This window comes from Myotis myotis, unplaced genomic scaffold (assembly GCF_014108235.1).
Source record: "Myotis myotis isolate mMyoMyo1 unplaced genomic scaffold, mMyoMyo1.p scaffold_m19_p_10, whole genome shotgun sequence".
Lineage (NCBI taxonomy): Eukaryota > Metazoa > Chordata > Mammalia > Chiroptera > Vespertilionidae > Myotis > Myotis myotis.
Genome location: NW_023416314.1, coordinates 2,260,652 through 2,276,541, shown reverse-complemented (window position 1 = coordinate 2,276,541; position 15,890 = coordinate 2,260,652). Strand labels below are relative to the sequence as shown.

At 44.4% G+C, this 15,890-nt stretch overlaps 2 pseudogenes; both read right to left on the bottom strand.

Annotated features, from left to right (window-relative positions):
- Nucleotides 1-979: 979 nt before the first annotated feature.
- LOC118664102 lies at nucleotides 980-2,987 on the bottom strand (annotated as a pseudogene).
- Nucleotides 2,988-12,456: 9,469 nt separating this feature from the next.
- On the bottom strand, nucleotides 12,457-12,686 carry LOC118665615 (annotated as a pseudogene).
- Between the last annotated feature and the right edge of the window lie 3,204 nt (nucleotides 12,687-15,890).

Genomic DNA, 15,890 nt, shown 5'->3' with positions numbered 1-15,890 from the left:
ATATGTGACACGGCACCAGAGTTCAGTTAGGGTTTTTCAAAATGCTGACACGCGAGCTCAAAAGGTTCGCCATCACGTTGCTAGGCCTTCTGGAAACTGGCCGGAAGGGTTCTGTGTGAGGGGTTCTATGAGCGAAGTGTCCTTTCTGCACCAGTTAAAGGAGTTTCTGCCCAAACGCCAAGCAGTTAACGGAGACTCTTTCTGTCTGAGCTTTCCCATACCTCACCATCAAGTGGTCAGATGTCCTACGTCAGGAGAGTGGCTAAACAGCTAAAAGAGCATGTCACTGGGACAGACCACCACTGTGCCACCAAAGACAATGGGACTCTGTTGATAAAGTGAAATGTGACCATGACAGAATGTTTTATGAAGAAAAACAAAACAAAACAATGCAGACAGGCACTGCAGATGGGCCTTGGAGAACTTGGAGGCATGTGAGGAGGGGAACCACGAGGGATTGAGGGGGAGGGTTACAGTTGCTTAAGCTGTTTGGAAGTGTTTGCTCTAAACTCTATTTAAAATGTACACTTGCAGTCTCACCATGTGTTTCTAACTTTCTCCTCTAGGATGTCTGTAATATGTGGCTCCTTGAACAGTCTGTGGCTTCTACTCTTGTATTGGTTTGCATGGAAATGAATCTAGTTCTCCATCCTCAATTAGCAAAGGGGTCGGTTCTTCACTACAGCTTCCTTGGTTATGTACAAGGACAGTGGGATGATAAGGACCCAGGAGAGAGGTGGGATGGGAGAGAGAGAACACAAAACAGAAGAATACAAAGCTGCCCGCTAGAAGTCCAAATCTGATCCCGTGCTCCCACTAAGGCTTCACTTGTGGTCATGGAAAGGCTGGGTGCGCTCCTATCTAACTGGCGGGAGGTACCTGAGCTCAGAAGAAAGTCACTTGAAGGAGGTTAGTTTATTGATCCACGAGGAGAGGTATTGGAGACAGAATGTGGTGAGAGGGCCCAGTCTCGGGGGCCTCACTTGACCCTCTGCAGGTGGCAGAAGCTCTGCGCAGTTCATTCCACAGCGTCGTCCATGGGGACCAGCGGCTGGCAGCCCAGGGCCTTTTGGCTCTCTCGCTGCTGTAGTGGTGGAATGTGCCAGCCAGCGCAACCCACATGGGGTGAAAGTGGGCTGGAGCTGGATGATAGGACTGATCACTATCACCAGGAAGGACAGCAGGAGGGCCAGGTAGTAGGCCACCCAGTAGGGGCTGTGATACTTGGGGGTTTTGTAATTGAGGCCTGTCAGGATGCGAGACAGGAATGTCCAAAGGGGGATGGGTTTGGCGTTGGTGATGTGGAATGCCTTCCCACCCAAGGCCGTGTCTTAGGAAAGGCCTTCTGCAGCCAGAATATGTCTGTGAACCATGTTCTCCATGAAGGTGAAGTCCATCATGGACATTTCCGGCTGCTTAAAGAGGATAGGGACCAGCTGGAGGTTCCTTGGGCTGCAAATGCCATGGGGGCAGATGGCTGTGGTTGAGAAATTCCTCTCGGGATCATTGGCACCAGGACTCCTCTCTCCTGTGAGATCTTGGTCTCCCTGTAGTAGTCAGTGGGTTTCAGGGCATAGGGGAGGTCCTCAGTTCCATTCTTGATGTCAACGCTCTCAAAAATGACACCAGCACTGCTGGTTAACATGAGTGTATGAACCCCAGCCTTTTTGCAAGTTTCAATGACATTCCTGGTGCCAATGTTATTCACGCTATTTTTAAAAGTATTTTTATTGATTTCAGAGAGGAAGGGAGAGAGAGATAGAAACGTCAGTGATGAGAGAGAATCATTGATTGGCTGCCTCCTGCATGCCCCCTATTGAGGGTCAAGCCCACAACCAGGGCATGTGGCCTTGACCAGAATCGAACCAGGGGCCCTTCAGTTTGCAGGCCGATGCTCTGCCCACTGAGCCAAACCAGGTAGGGCTGTAATTCACTCTATAAGAGAGTTCCTTGCTGTTACTGGATGGTGAGGGTGATGCGCAGTGAAAAACTGTGCTTACACCTTTCAGGGTACAAGTCCTGTGGGCTGCAGAGGTCGCCCAGAAAGAACTGCACCTGTGGGTTATCGAAACCCTGCTGCATATCGAACACAATGACGGTGTTGCCTCTTGCCAGAAACTGCTCCACCACGTGCTGCCCTAGGAACCCTGAGCCACTTCTTGGCCTTCTACTGGTGAAATCAACTTCCGGGCAAGAGGAGGAGGGCTGCTGACAGGATCCAATGAAGAGAGGAGTGAGTGAAGCTGATTTTCTCCTTTCTGCTGGGGCAAGTTCCCCAAGGCTGAGTCCCGTCTGTAGGCGTCCCCCTTGAAAGTTTCAGCACAGCTGCAGCCAGCACCTACAGAGCTGTGGTCGCTGGCTGCCACCCTTTTCTTGCGGCCCTTGGCCTTTCCTCTCTCTCTCTCTTTTTTTTTTAAGTTTATTTGCAAGGAGACTGCAGTGCCTCATTTGAGAGAGATCCTTCTAAGGCAGCGGTTCTCAACCTGTGGGTCGCGACCCCTTTGGCAGTCGAACGACCCTTTCACAGGGGTCGCCTAAGACCATCCTGCATATCAGATATTTACATTACGATTCATAACAGTAGCAACATTACAGTTATGAAGTAGCAACGAAAGTAATTTTATGGTTGGGTCACAACATGAGGAACTGTATTTAAAGGGCCAGAAGGTTGAGAACCACTGTTCTAGGGCCGTGGTAGGCAAACCGCGGTTCGCGAGCCACATGCAGCTCTTTGGCCCCTTGAGTGTGGCTCTTGCACAAAATACCACGTGCGGTCACACACGTACAGTGCGATTGAAACTTCATGGCCCATGCGCAGAAGTCAGTATTTTGTGGAAGAGCCGGTATTTTGTGGAAGAGCCACACTGAAGGGGCCAAAGAGCTGTATGTGGCTCGCAAGCTGCGGTTTGCCGAGCCGCAGTTTGCCAACCACTGTTCTAGGGGAATGTGGAGCCAGTACGCTGATCATCAGGATGGAGTGTGGTCATTCTTACTCAGATGCAACACTGTCCCAATCACTTAGTTGAATATCCAAGGCCTCATAGAAAAGACAAGTCTTTTTTTTCTTTATTGATTAAGGTATTACATATGTGTCCTTATTCCCCCATTGCCCCCACCCCCCGCTCGTGCCCTCATCCCCCTAGTGTCTGTGTCCATTGGTTATGCCTATATGCATGCATACAAGTCCTTTGGTTGATCTCTCCCCCTCCCACCACCCTCCCTGCCTTGCCTCTGAGGTTTGACAGTCTGATCGATGCTTCTCTGTCTCTGGATCTGATTTTGTTCATCAGTTTATGTTGTTCATTATATTCCATAAATGAGAATTCCATAAATGAGATCATGTGATACTTATCTTTCTCTGACTGGCTTATTTCACTTAGCATAATGCTCTCCAGGTCCATCCATGCTGCTGCAAATGGTAAGAATTCCTTCCTTTTTTTAAAAAATATATATTTTATTGATTTTTTTTACAGAGAGGAAGGGAGAGGGATAGAGAGTTAGAAACATCGATGGGACAGAAACATCGATCAGCTGCCTCCTGAACACCCCCCACTGCGGATGTGCCCACAACCAAGGTACATGCCCCTGACCAGAATCGAACCTGGGACCCTTCAGTCCACAGGCCGATGCTCTATCCACTGAGCCAAACTGGTTAGGGCAGAATTCCTTCCTTTTTACAGCAGTGTAGTATTCCATTGTGTAGTTGTACCACAGTTTTCTAATCCACTCATCTGCTGATGGGACTGAGGCTGTTTCCAAATCTTAGCTATGGTGAATTGTGCTGCTATGAACATGGGGTGCATATACCCTTTCTGATTGGTGTTTCTAGTTTCTTGGGATATATTCGTAGAAGTGGGATCACTGTGTCAAAAGGCAGTTCCATTTTTAGTTTTTTGAGGAAACTCCATACTGTTCTTCACAGTGGCTGCACCAGTCTGCATTCACAGCAGCAGTGCAAGAGGGTTCCTTTTTGTCTACATCCTTGCCAGCACTTGTTTGTTGATTTGTTGATGATAGCCATTCTGACAGGTGTGAGATGGTACCTCATTGTTGTTTTGATTTGCATCTCTTGGATGATTAGTGACTTTGAGCATGTTTTCATATGTCTCTTGGCCTTCTATATGTCCTCTTTTGAAAAGTATTTATTTAGGTCCGTTGCCCATTTTTAAAAAAATAATTGTTCAGATTATTTTATTGTTCAGATTATTACAGTTGTTCCTCTTTTCCCCCCATAGCTCCCCTCCACCAGGTTCCCACCCCACCCCCTACCCTTACCCCCACCACTGTCCTTGTCCATAGGTGTACGATTTTTGTCCAGTCTCTTCCCACACCACCCACACACCTTCCCCCCTGAGAATTGTCAATGTATTCCCTTTCTATGCCCCTGATTCGATTCTATTCACCAGTTTATTCTGTTCGACAGATTTTTTATTCACTTGATTTTTAGATTCACTTGTTGATAGATATGTATTTGTTGCCACTTTGTTGTTCATAATTTTTATCTTTACCTTTTTCTTCTTCTTCCTCTTCTTAAAGAATACCCTTCAGCATTTCATATAATACTGGTCTGGCAGTGATGAACTCCTTTAGCTTTTTCTTATCTGTGAAGCTCTTTACCTGACCTTCAGTTCTAAATGATCACTTTGCTGGGTAGAGTAATCTTGATTGTAGGCTCTTGCTATTCATCACTTTGAATATTTCTTGCCACTCCCTCTGGCCTGCATAGTTTCTGTTGAGAAATCAGCTGACAGTCGTATGAGTACTCCCTAGTAGGTAACTAACTGTTTTTCTCTTGCTGCTTTTAAGATTCTCTCTTTGTCTTTTGCCCTTGGCATTTTAATTGTGATGTGTCTTGGTGTGGTCCTCTTTGGATTCCTTTTGTTTGGGGTTCTCTGTGCTTTCTGGACTTGTAAGTCTATTTCTTTCACCAGGTAGGGGAAGTTTTCTGTCATGATTTCTTCAAATAGGTTTTCAATATCTTGCTCTCTCTCTTCTCCTGGCACCCCTATAATTCGGATGTTGGTACACTTTGAGCTGTCCCAGAGGCTCCTTACACTATCTTCGTATTTTCAGATTCTTTTTTCATTTTGCTTTTCCAGTTGGGTGTTTTTTGCTTCTTCGTATTTCAAATCTTTGACTTGATTCTTGTGCTCCTCTGGTCTGCTGTTTGGGGTCTGTATAATATTCCTTATTTCAGTCAGTGTATGCTTAATTTCTAGTTGGTTCTTTATCACAACATCGAGGGTCTCATTAGATTTCTTGAGGATCTCACTATATTTATCGGCAGTCTCACTAGTCTTTTCGAGGGCCTTACTAAGTTTATCGGCGGCTTCTAGACAGTTCTTGAGAGCCCTTAAAAGTGTGGTTCTGAACTCTATATCCTCCATGGACAATTTTGTCCTGTTTCTTTGTCTCCGCATTTTTTATGCTTTCTTGGTGCACCCCTTAGTGGTCTTTGTGTGCAGTCTTGTTGTAGTTAAGCCTTGATTGTTGTAGTTGATACTGGGGGGATTTGACCTCCAGGCCAACTGGCTGTGAGAATCAGCTGTGTCTGCAGTGAGAGAACTTCTGTCCTCTAGGGAGGTGCTAATCTAGCCTTGCCTTAGGCTATCCAGCAAAAGCCTCCCTGCAGGGCTTGGGCAGGGCAGGTCCCAGGGGATCAACAGGGCGGGTGGAGCGAACAGTTATGGCTGCTCTCAGTCCCGTCCCCAGAGGCTCTGCCTCTCAGAATCCCAGCAACCGCTGCAAACCTCGGAGAGAAAGCTGCCCTCGAGTTCCGATCAATGCCAGGCAGTCCCGCTTCTCCCATTTGAGTCTGGGTCCCCAGAGACTTTCCCGGAACTGGAGCTCAGAGCCTGAGACTCCCTCCGGATTGAAACAGACAACCGCACCCTCAGCCGCCAGCCCGCTCCACACGCACCTCCACACCTTTGTATTTTCCGCACTGCGCCTCCTCTGAGTCTCGGTATGCTTTTCTCTTTCCTTCTAGTTGTAGAATTTCCCCTCAGCCAGACTTCCTGTGGTTCTGGGTGATGTCTGTTCTGTCTTTTAGTTGTATTTATTTTTATTTTTTTTTATTTTTATTTATTTATTTATTTATTTATTTATTTATTTATTTATTTATTTATTTTTGCTTTTAAAAAAATAGATGTATTTTTATTGATTTCAGAGAGGGAGAGATAGAAACATCAATGAGAGAGAAACATGGATTCGCCGCCTCATATGAGAGAGAAACATAATTCGCTGCCTCATGCACGCCCTCTACTGGGGATGGAGCTCTCAACCTGGGCATGTGCCCTGAGTAGGACTCCATTCTGCAACCTTCTGATGCTTGGGACCACCCTCAACCAACTGAGGGAAGAGAGAGAGAAAGAGAGAGAGAGAGAGAGAGAGGGAGAGGAGAAACATCCATCGGTTGCCTTCCATAGGGAATCGAACCCTCAACCTGGGTATGTGCCTAACTGAAATCAAACCTTCAACTTTTTTGGCGTATCAGAAGCTCCAACCCACTGAGCAACTCAGCCAGGGCTCCTTACTTAGGTTTTACAGTTATCTTATTATAGCAAGTAATATTATTTAGGCGAACATAAGAGAGACCATTTAGAGAAAAACATCAAGTAAATAAGAGGTGTGGATAAGGCAAGTAAGTTGGAGAAACATGTCATGGATGTAAAAGGAGCCCAGGGCGTAATGGGCATAAGGGCCAAATTGTGATATGTGTACATTCCTTTGCCCCTTCTCCAAGCCTCAGTTTCTCCATCTGCAAAGGGGTCGGGGAGCGACCTCTCAGCCACCCAGTCCCGGGGTTCAGCGCCCTCAGCCTAGGCCACCGGCCCGTTGCCCCTGGCAACCACAGGAGTTCTCGCAGAGGCTACCACTATCCCCGCCGGGGCTGGGCCTCCCGTTCCTCCCGGAATGCCCCACTCCTCACCACTGTTCGGCTTTATCTCTCCACGTCAAGACGGCCCTCATCGTGCCTTCCCTCACGCCTCGGGCCCCTCCTCCCCGCCTCAGCGACTCGGTGCCGGCCAGTTCAGCTACCTGAGTTACCGTTGACAACGCACATGCGCAGTGAGCTACACGCGCAGCGTTCCGAGTGCGCATGTCTCTAGTTGTATTTTTGAAGTGGTTGTGCGAGGCAGCAATCTCCAGTGTTTACCTATGCCGCCATCTTGGTTTCTCCTCTGTTTTGTCTTTTAGTTGTAATTTTAATGTGGTTGTGTGCGGCAGCAAGTTCAGGTGTTTACCTATGCCACCATCTTGGTTGTTCTCCCCATTGACCATTTTTTTATTGGATTGTTTATCTTCCTTTTGGATAGTTGTATGAGTTCCCTATAAATGTTGGAGATTAAACCCTTACCAGTGATAACATTGGCAAATATGTTCTCCCATGCAGTGGCCTTTCTTGTTGTTTTGTTGATGGTTTCTTTTGCTGTGCAGAAGCTTTTTATTTTGATGCAGTCCCATTTGTTTATTTTCTCCTTAGTTTCCAATGCCCTAGGAGCTGTATCGGTGAAGAAATTGCTTTGGCATATGTCTCAGATTTTGCTGCCTGTGGATTCCTCTAAGATTTTCATGGTTTCCCATCTTACATTTAAGCCCTTTATCCATCTTGAGTTTATTTTTGTGTATGGTGTAAGTTGGTGGTCTGGTTTCATTTTTTTTGCATGTATCTGTACAATTTTCTGAACACCATTTATTGAAGAGTCTGTCTTGACTCCATTGTACACTCTTGCCTCCTTTGTCAAATCAAATATTTATTGAGCATAGTGGTTTGGGTCAATTTTTGGGTTCTTTATCCTATTCCATTGGTCTATTTGTCTGTTCTTGTGCCAGTACCAGGCAGTTTTGAGAACAGTGGCTTTGTAATATACCTTGATATCTGGTATTGAAATCCCTCCTACTTTGTTATTCTTTCTCAGGATTACTGCAGCTATTCGAGGTCTTTTTTATTCCAGATGAATTTTTGGAGAGTTCCTTCTAGGTCTTTGAAATATGCCGTTGGTATTTTAATGGGGAGTGCATTGAATCTATAGATTGCTTTGGGTAGTATGGACATTTTAATGAAGTTGATTCTACCAATCCATGAGCACAGTATGTTCTTCCATCTGTTTATGTCTTCCTCTATCTCTTTTTCAGTGTCCTGTAGTTTTCTGAGTACAGGTCTTTTATCTCCTTAGTTAAGTTTATTCCTAGGTATCTTAATTTTTTTTTTGATGAAATGGTAAATGGGATTGTTTTTTTAAATCTCTCTTTCTGTCAATTCATTATTGGTGTATAAAAATGCCATAGAGCCAAAACAGGTTTGGCTCAGTGGATAGAGCGTCGGCCTGTGGACTGAAAGGTCCCAGGTTCGATTCTGGTCGAGGGCATGTACCTGGGTTGCGGGCATATCCCCAGTAGGAGATGTGCAGGAGGCGGCTGATCGATGTTTCTCTCTCATCGATGTTTCTAACTCTCTATCTCTCTCCCTTTCTCTCTGTAAAAAATCAATAAAATATATTTTTTTAAAAAAATGCCATAGAATTCTGGATGTTAATTTTGTATCCTGCTACATTGCCGAATTCATTTATTAAGTATAATAATTTTTGATGGAGTCTTTAGGGTTTTCTATGTATAGTATCATGTCATCTGTGAATAATGACAGTTTTACTGAAAAGCCAAGCCTTATGTAGACATTGAAAGAGCTGTTTTGCTTTCTTTGTAACACACTGGGGCTCAAACAACATGTTTTGGGACCCTCTATGAGTGTGTGACAGGATGAGTGAGAGAAATTCCCTACTCTACTACAGATTGCTTTTTCATCCAGGAGGCTTTGGGTAGAGCATGGGAAAGAGCCAGAGCACCCAGGAGAAGAGGAGAGGCACAAGCGTGTGAGCTGGGAGTCTCCAGTGAGGACACAGCACAGCACTGGAGGGCAGCAGTGTGTGTTGGTCCCATCCGAGCAGTGGCCCACCCAGGCGGGAGCTGCCCTGCCAAGCAGCATCACAGGAGGCAGTTTGACAGGTCAGCTCAGAGCAGCAGCAGATCTTGATGGAACACTGTGGATACTTTGTGGATAAATAATATTGGCCCATGAAGATGCCAGGAATATTGAGGGAAGGGGATTCAGGGGGCTGGAGCCCCTATGTTTGCAGGTGAACCCTAAAAAGCCAGCAAAAATTTCGGTAATACAGTCATTTCCAATAACAAAACCATCAGTAGACTGAAATCACGGACATCACCGAGGTGGCAGCCCCTGGCCGTGGCGTGCCCTGTTGCCACTCACCATGCATGTTTCAATGTTGAAAGGTGCCTTTTATTTCACAAGTCATCGAGCAAACATTCAACTACGAATTCTTCAACACCCCAACCTGCCGACAGAGTTTAAGCAGAGCCGTTTTAACCTCACTGCGCCAAAGCACGAGCTGGGGAGCAAGCCTCCAGGGCAGGTGATTCCTGCCCTTCGCCTACACCTCTGCCTAAAAGCTATTGCCTCTGCTTTTTCCAAAGAAAACCTCTCTGTGCTTGCGCTTACCCCAGGGGTCCAAAGGAGACCGAGAATCCTTAACTCTTCCCCTGGCAAGTAGATTGCTCAGAGTCCCTTAGCCTTCCAGGAAAAATCAGGAACAGGTGGTAGCTGAGCATGTGATAGACCTAGATTCTCCACAGCCCTTGCCCACTGAAGAGCCTTGCAAAGACAGTTGCCAGGTTGTTCAGTGAACTTACAGCAACAAATCTCAAGGGGCATCTTTCCATAGGCAACACTCTGCCTTCCCACAAAACAAGAGACAGGTGCTCTCTTGGCATCTTTAATACGTGGGGATGAAGCTACGGGGGTAGGAGAAAAATTGATTGTCCCTGATCCTGAGTTCATTTTAAAGATGACTACTCAATGGTATAGAAGTGGAACACTTTAGGATTTCCCAAGGTGGAAAAGATTTTTCAGTCTCCTGTTTTGGGGGAGAGAAAGTAACCCACAATCTAGCTAAGTGACAAGTAAATCAAATGAAACTTAAGGAAGATACATTTCAAGGTTTATAAGCTTGCTATCTGAATGTAACCAAAGAACGGGTGTAAACCAGCGGTTCTTAATCTTTACTGTCTATATTATAGATTAATAATCACATAGGGAATGTGCCCAGTAATTCTAATTTATTAATTCTGAGTTGAGGCAGAGGCAACGGCAGCCTTATTTACTCTTCTTTCCACCACTGTCCAGAGGCTGCAAGCAACTTCATCAACTGCAACTATGGAGCCTTCATCAGACTTGTTGAGATTTTGGGGGGAGAAAGCGAAGAAATTTATAAAACAAAGGAGACTAAAGACTTGATTTCCTCCTTCCCTATCCACTACTTCTGAGTTGGGGGGAGTTCTGAACATATTAGAGCAAGAGCGACGAGGCCGCTTTTGGTAGGATTTCGCCAGTGTATTCATCACTTGGCTGTGGTGTAGCTACACTCTAAGCTACAGATCCTACAAACAGCGAAGAGGAGAACATTAGAGTCTCCTCTGGGCTTCAGGTACCAACCCTCCTCTCAGCCTGTAAAGGTGAATTTCAGGCTTCGGCTCGCTGTAGATAGGGTGTCGGTGGCCTTCGAGTCATGGATTCCTCTTCTTACTTCTGGTCACTGGTTGTCTTAGCTCAAACTGCCATCACAAGCTACAATGGGTTCAGTGGCTTAAACGCCAGGAATTTATTTCTCACAACTCTTGAGGCTGGAAGTTCAAGATCAGGGTGCCAGAGTGGTCAGGTTCTGGATGAGAGCTCTCTTCCTGGGTTGCAGGTGGCCGCCTCTGGTTGTATCCTCAGGTAACAGAAAGGGTGACTGTCATTTAAACCTATTCAACCCCCAAAGACTCAATCTCCAACACTAACACATTAGGAGTTAGGACTTCAACATATGACTTGGGGTGGGGGACACACACAAACATTTAGTTCATAACACTGATTGATTGCTTTATCAGTTTTCTAAACTATTTCTCAAGAGTTCAATTGTGCACAGGACATTTTCCCCATTTTCTATCTTTCTGAACTTTTTATTATGAAAATATTCAAATACAGAAATGTAAAGGGAATAGTACAATGATCCCCTAGTTGCCGATCACCCAACTCAGTCATCAACTCTCTGCCACTCTTTCACGGATCCCGACCTCCAACACAAGGCAAGTAATTTCTATGAAGACAGAAACTGTATTTGTCTGGTATCCTTAGCATCAGGTCACGTCTGGTTCTTGGGAACTTAATAAATTGTGGCTGTCTGACCGCCGTGGCTCAGTGGTTGAATGTCCACCCAGGATGCAAGAGGTCACCAGTTCCATTTCCAGTCAGGGCGCATTTCCAGCCTGGGCTGTGGGCTCAGTCCCTATTGGGGGCTGTGCAGGAAGCAGCTCATCGATGATGCTTCCCTCTCATCGATGCTTTTTATCTCTCTATCCTTCTCCCTTTCTCTTTAAAAGCCAATAAAAACATTTAAAAAAAATAAATTGTGACTAAATTAAACCATTATAAGAATGACGCAGTGCTTCCATGCTAAATGTTATAGGAGATAACAAGATAAATGAAACCCAGCTCCTGCCCCCAGGGAGTTTACACCCTAGAGGAAAGTTAATGAGCATACCTCACAGGGAGCAAGAAACACCTGCCAGAGTCAAGTGATGCTGGCTGCTCTTCTGCAGAAAGTATGTAGGTATCTATTCACTGGGGGACAACCAGACTCTAATTAAGAGGTTACCTTTTCTACAAAAGAAAAAGATCCTTAATCTCCTCATCCCTACAAGACAGCTCTCCAAAACACACAAGGCTCAGATAAGAGATAAGAAAAAAAAGCTGCAGGGTCAGACAAGTGGAAAGAGAACCCAATTCCTGAGAAAAATGGGCATTTCACAAGAAGTGTCAATGTGAGCAGACCTCTTTTGATAGATGACTAGCAATTGGGCACTTGAAAAGGATGCTGAGCAATTGCAGATAAGGAGCAGGAGAACTGCCCACTAATAATAAAGGCCCTGATACAGAAGTCACAGCCTCGCCTAAGTTGGATGGGGCAGGAATAGAAAGGTCACAGAGGAAGCAAAGCAGTCAAACCTAAGAGAAGAGACTGGCAGGGAAGACCAGAAATATTTAAGCTTAATATGTTTTAAAGATCCCAGTAAGACAATATAAATTTCTATAAGAACCCTGTTTTTTGTGTTTTGTTTTGTTTTGTTGTGTTGTGTTTATTGATTTCAGACAGGAAGGGAGAGGGAGCAAGAGATAGAAACATCAATAATGAGAGAGAAAAAATAAATAACAACAACAAAAAAATAATTAGCCCTGACTGGTTTGGCTCTGTGGATAGAGCGTCGGTCTGCGGACTGAAGGGTCCCAGGTTCGATTCCGGCCAAGGGCATGTACCTTAGTTGCAGGCACATCCCCAGTAGGGGGTGTGCAGGAGGCAGCTGATCAATGTTTCTCTGTCATCGATGTTTCTAACTCTCTATCCTTCTCCCTTCCTCTCTGTAAAAAAATCAATAAAATATATTTAAAAAATAATAATAATAATAATAATTAAAAGAAAAAGAAAAAAAATGAGAATCATGGATTGGCTGTCCCCTGCATGCCCCACACTGGGGATCGAGCCCGCAACCCAGGCACGTGCCCTGATCGGGTATTAAACTGATAAGAACAGATACTACACTTGATCTTAGCCAAAAGGCCAAGAAGCGATCTGATCGGGTATTAAACCACGACCTCCTGGTTCATAGGTTGATGCTCAACCACTGAGCCATGCCAGCCAGGCTAAGACCCTCCTTTAAACTAGTTTTTGGTATGTTGAAATTTTGTTTCTCATGCCAGGATGTGAGTTCATTCTCAATAAATCCTTTTCAAACTTGCCTTTAAGAAGGCTTCTTTTTGGTCTAGGAGTGTCCATATAGTACTCAGACATATGTACATACAAATACAATATAAGATGCCCACATAAGAAGTATTATGAGCAAGGAGATAGTTTTTTCATCTGGTTGAATCAAGGAAGCTTTACGGAAATGGACATTTCAACTGGGTCTTGAAGGACAGGCAAGATATAGACACATATGGAGATCAGAACAGGGCATCCTATATAATAAAAGGCTAATATGTAAATAGACCGAATTGCAGAATGACCAGTTGCTATGACATGCACTGACCACCAGGGGGCAGATGCTCAAATGCAGCGCTGCCCCCTGGTGGTCAGTGCACTCCCACAGGTGGAGCGCCACTTAGCCAGAAGCCAGGCTCACGGCTGGCAAGCTCAGTGGCAGTGGTGGGTCAGCCTCAAGGCAGTGCTGGGAATATCTGACTGACATCTTAGGCCCAAGGGGAGCGGGCCTAAGCCATCAGTTGGACATCCCCAGAGGGCTCCAGGACTGTGAGAGGGCGCAGGCCAGGCTGAGTGACAACCTCCTATCCCTGAGTGCAAAAATCTCGTGCACCGGGCCTCTAGTTTCTTAATAATAGCCATTTTTGTTTGTTTGTTTGGTTGGTTGGTTGTTGTTTTGGCTTTAATACAAACTCCATAACATTTACAAATTTAGAAACTGGTAATAGTCTTTAACCAGTGTCCTGAGGAGCTAGTTTGGATACAGTCCCAGATCTTTGTGCTACTCTGAGCTGTTTTCCACCCTGTTGAGTTGGAATTTTTGACTCAGGATTCTGAGTTTCACATTTATGCATTTTCTCAAATTTCAGTCTGAACTGCATCCATTCCCACTATCACCACATCACCCAAACCCGGTGTGCTCTCTTCCTTAACTCTCTCAATGTGCATGTGATTATACATAAATACACACATTAGGGAGTTGTTTGTTTTTAGACAATAGACTTTTTTTTTTTTTTGAGCAGTCAGGTTTACAGAAAAATTGAGCAGAAAGTACAGAATTTTCATATCCTTCTTTCTACCATCACCCCCATATTTTCTCTAATATTAACATATTGCATTAGTGTGGTATGTTTGTATAATTGATGAACAATATTGATACATTGTTATTAACTAAACTTCATGTATATGTGGTGCATAATTTATTATTTAGGCATCAATCTTGATGTTGTACATTCTATGAGTTTAGACCAATGTATAATGACATGTATCCACCATTATAGTATCCATACAGAATAGTTTCACTGTCCTAAATTCTTTAGTGTTCTACCTATGTGTTCCTAGGCCCTCCCCTGTCTTTGTAATTTTGCCTTTTCCCCGTCATATAATTGGAACCATATACTACATAGCCTTTTCAGAATGGCTTCTTTCACTTAGCAATATGCATGAAAGGTTCTTTCATATCTTTTATGACTCAATGGCTCATTTCCTTTTAGTGCTGAATAATGTTCTATTGTCTAAATAAACCACATTTTATTTATCCATCACCTGCTAGAGGACACTTTGGTTGCTTCCAAGTTTTGGCAATTATGAATAAAGCTGCTATAAAAATTCATGTGTAGGTTTTCATGTGGACCTAAGTTTTCAACTCATTGGGTAAATGCCAAGGAGCAGGACTGCTAATTCTTGGATCATATGATAAAAGCATATTTCATTTTGTAAAAAACTGTCAAACTCTCTTCCAAATGGGCTAAACCATTTTGCACTCCCACCAGCAATTATTTTGAGTTCCTGTTGTTACAAATTCTTGCCAACATTTGGTGTTGTCAGTGTTCTGGATTTCAACAGGTCTAACAGGTGCGTAGTGATATCTCGTTTTTATTTGAAATTTCCTGGTGACATCTGATGTGGAGCATCTTTTCATATGCTTATTTGCCATCTGTATATGTTCTTTGGCCAGGTATCTGTTTAAATCTTTGTCCTTTTTCAAAAATATGTGTTTATTGATTTATTTACATTTTTGAGAGAGAGAGAGAGAGAGAGAGAGAGAGAGAGAGAGAGAGAGAGAGAGAGAAGGAGAGGAAGGGAGAAACATCTATGTGAGAGAGAAACATGAATCGGTTGCCTCCTGTACATGCCCTGACTAGGGACCGAACCTTCAACCTCTTGGTGCACTGAACAAAGCTCACCAAATGAGCCATATCAGCCAGGACTGCCCTTTCTTAATTGGGCTGTTGATGGGGTTTGTTTTCGTTTCACACAATAAATGAGACTATGTATGAGCATTTCTCTATATCTTGCTTTTCTCACTTACTACATTGTAGCAATCCCTCCGAGTAAACTCATATAGATCTAATACATTCTTTTTCATAGTTTCATAATATTTCATGGTATGAATGGCCCATAGCTTATTCAAAATTTCCTGTTTTGTTTTGCGTTTGTTTTTTTGTTAAATCTATTCTTTTAACCACAACCAAATCAAAATGAGAATTAGTCATCATTCAGAACCAACTAATATTCAGTGAATGGAAGTTCTACAACTAGGGAATTAAAGAAGAAGCCACATCAAGACTAGTAGGTGGGGTGGAGACACAGAATGGGCTGGTCCCCACCCATATGTTGCGGATAAAAATCAGGAGGGATATCTCATCTGAAAAGATCTGCCCCAGAGGAGCGAGGGGTCCCAGGCGCACACCAGGCCCCCCAGCCCAGGGTTACAGGGCTGGGAAGAGAAGTCCCCATAACTTCTGGCTGTAAAAGCCAGTGGGGGTCGAGGCTGAGTGAGACGGAGGCTGCTGGAGCCTAGGCCGTTCCTCTTCTCTTAAAGGGTCCATGCATGGACTAACTTAGACTCACTCCCTCTGAGCTCCAGCGCTGGGGCAGCAGCTTAAAAGGAACCAGGGATATAATGAAGCATCCATCTTATATAAAAACTGCTGTTTGAAATTTTAACCCTGCTATTTCTGGCTTCTGTAAATGCTTGCTGGCTTAAATAATAAGGAAAATAAGACTACTCCCATTTCAGAGAGGCCATTAAACCTTTCCCAGATGAAGTTATCAGTGCTGGTGTCAGGCCAA